The sequence below is a fragment of the Chiloscyllium punctatum genome, chromosome 18 (assembly GCF_047496795.1).
Source record: "Chiloscyllium punctatum isolate Juve2018m chromosome 18, sChiPun1.3, whole genome shotgun sequence".
NCBI classification, from domain to species: Eukaryota; Metazoa; Chordata; class Chondrichthyes; order Orectolobiformes; family Hemiscylliidae; genus Chiloscyllium; species Chiloscyllium punctatum.
The window spans coordinates 75,135,655-75,138,803 of record NC_092756.1 but is presented as its reverse complement, the minus strand read 5'-3'; positions in this window follow the sequence as shown (position 1 = coordinate 75,138,803).

The window sequence follows — 3,149 nt, the reverse complement described above, 5'->3', positions numbered from 1 at the left end:
TATAAATCGCAGGATTGTGAAGATAGGACTAGGAGGATGCAGTAATTTTTTAAAATTTTGACCTTTCCGGGCCTAACTCCGGAACAGGTATCGGTCCTAAATGCTCCTCTAACAGTCCAAGAAATACTTGATGCAATCAGGCAACTTCAGAGCGGTAAGGCACAGGACCCAGATGGTTTTCAAGCTGAATTCTATAAAGAATTTACAGAAATATTGGCTGGTCCACTTATGGACATGTATAACTATGCATATAGTCAGGGCTGTCTCCCGCCTTCGCTGAAAGAGGCAAATATTTCTCTTATCCTTAAAAAAGGAAAGGATCCAGAAGATTGTACGTCATATAGACCAATATCCTTGCTAAATGTAGATTTTAAAATCCTTTCTAAAACGTTAGCACTGAGACTAGAAAGGGTACTGCCACATATTATAAAGGAGGATCAGACAGGGTTTATTAAGGGCCGTAGATCATCCAATAATATTAGAAGGGTTTTGAATATGATTCAAGCCTGTCATCAGGGAAAGATACCAGGAGTAGTAGTTTCATTAGACGTGGAAAAGGCATTTGATAGGGTTGAATGGTCATATTTGTTTTACACATTGGAAAGGTTTGGCGTTGGACAGGTGTTTACCAAATGGGTCTCAACATTGTATAGTGATCCCAAAGCAGTTGTGGTTACCAATGGATTAGGTTCGGATAGCTTCAGTGTGGGTAGGGGCTGCCGTCAGGGATGTCCTCTCTCACCATTGTTATTTACGCTAATAATTGAACCACTAGCAGAAGCTATACGGGCTGATCCTAATATAACGGCCCCGAGGATTGGTACAGGTAAACATAAAATTACCCTTTATGCAGATGATGGTCTTTTATTCCTCAGTAATCCTCTGATGTCCGTACCTTGCCTAATCCAAGTTATTAATACATTTAGTGCATTCTCAGGCTATAAAATTAATTTTTCAAAATCGGAGGCTATGCCACTGGGTGGCCTTGCTATGCTACCCCACTTAGTGAACGGATCCCTTTTTCCCTTTCGTTGGTCCCTGGAGGGTTTCTTATACTTAGGCATTTTTATTACCCCAGTATTTGGTCAGTTGTATAAGGCTAATTTTGTGCATTTACTGGAAAGGATAAGGCAGGACCTCCAGCAATGGGGAGACCTTCCAATTTCCTGGTTGGGTAGAATGGCACTAATTAAAATGAATGTTCTGCCCCGTCTCCTATATCCTATGAGAATGCTTCCGGTGATGCTGCCGAGGATGGCTCTACGTAAATTATATGGCAGGCTGGGTTCCTTTATCTGGAATCATAGACGGCCCCTCATTAAGCTGAAGAAGCTACAGCTTCCACAGACAAGGGGAGGACTGGACTTCCCAGATTTTAGGAAATATCAGTTAAGTTCCCTATTAAGTTACATAGCTGATTGGGTCTTGTCTGATCCACAATCAATCTGGTTGGACATCGAGGCTTCTCAAGTAAAATACCCACTTATTAACCTCTTATTTTCAGACAAGAGGAAAATCATTACAGACCACTGTAAAAACCCTATAATACTAAACACAATTAAGGCTTGGAATATAATGCGGCAAAATGAGGGTAACTCACATAAAACATCCCCCCTATGCCCCGATAGTGGGAGCGTGGGGATTCCAACCGGGGTTTACAGATACCACTTTTAAACTCTGGAGATCCAGGGGTATCTCATGTCTAGGGGACCTATTTAAGGATGGGGTCCTGATGTCTTTTGAACAGCTGCGTCAGAAATTCGGATTACCTAATGGAGACCTGTTTCGATACTTCCAAATTCGAGATTATATACAGAAGAAGACTACGTTATTAGATCATCTTTATAAATCAGATAGAGAATGTAATGTTCTACGACCAGTGGGGATATCTTCCGTCAGCACTATTTATCATTTACTACATGATGAAGTATCGGGAGATATGGACAATCTGCTTAAAACGTGGGATCAGGATTTGGGACTAGAAATCTCTATAGAAATGTGGAATGATATTTGGGAAAATGCTAGAAGAATTACTATCTGTAACATAACCCAGGCTATCCAGATGAAGATACTTCATAGGGCCCATATAGCACCGGTTCGATTGGCAAAATTTAAGGCAGGAGCATCTCCAATGTGTCCCAAATGTAAAATAGAGGTGGGCACTCTTGTACATTGCCTATAGACCTGTCATAAGATCCGTAGATATTGGACTAAAATAGCAAGCACCCTGGCAGAAATTTTAGGAACGGAAATTAAAGTGGACCCTGTATCTCTCCTTTTGGGCTTTTCGAACTCTCCCTCCCTGGACATGTACGGGAAGAGACTATTCTCTCTTTCTGGAAAAATATTTTGGTGAACTGGGTGGCTGAGGGCTCCCCTGGACTTTCAAATTGGAACAGATTAATTATGGAATGTATTCCCCTTGACTTCCTTACAAATATGGTACACTGAAAGACCGAATTATTTTATAAAATATGGCAGCCTTTCTTGAATTACATAAATACAGATATTTTGGCTATCCTAACAAGGGCTTTTATTCAATTGAGATTACAAACCTGGCTGGTCCGGGGCCCCTTAGGAGAGGAACCCTGCACGAATACGGGTTTTATTACATTTGATGTTAACACATTCCGAGCATGTAAGAGACTTTAATATACACTCTGGTTAGTTGTAGGTTAGATTAGTAGAAAGTTGAGTTTGTTTTTTATTTATTTTTCGGTATTTTTTTTCCTTTTGTTAAATTTTGGCTCTTGTATATTTGATTTAATTGTATATCAATTTTTGTATTTGAGAGTTTTGTTTATTTTTGTAAACTTGTAAAAATGTTAAATTTCTAATGAAAATATCTATAAAAAAAATAAAATCAAGTTGACTCCAGGAATTCTTCCAAGATGTCAGCAATGATCCCAATGAGCCAACCAACGAACGGGAACAGTCATCAGAGAGATCCATCGTGGAGCGACCAAAGAAGGAGTCGATTTGTATCCCTGCGGAGGGCCGCTGTCCTGACCTTGAGATGTGTGCTCAACCGTCAGGAGATGGGTGAATGACAGATTTAAAAATCACACAACACCAGGTTAGAGTCGAACATGTGGAAGCACTAGGTTTCGGAGCACTGCTCCTTCATCAGGTGGTTGTGGAGAATAAGA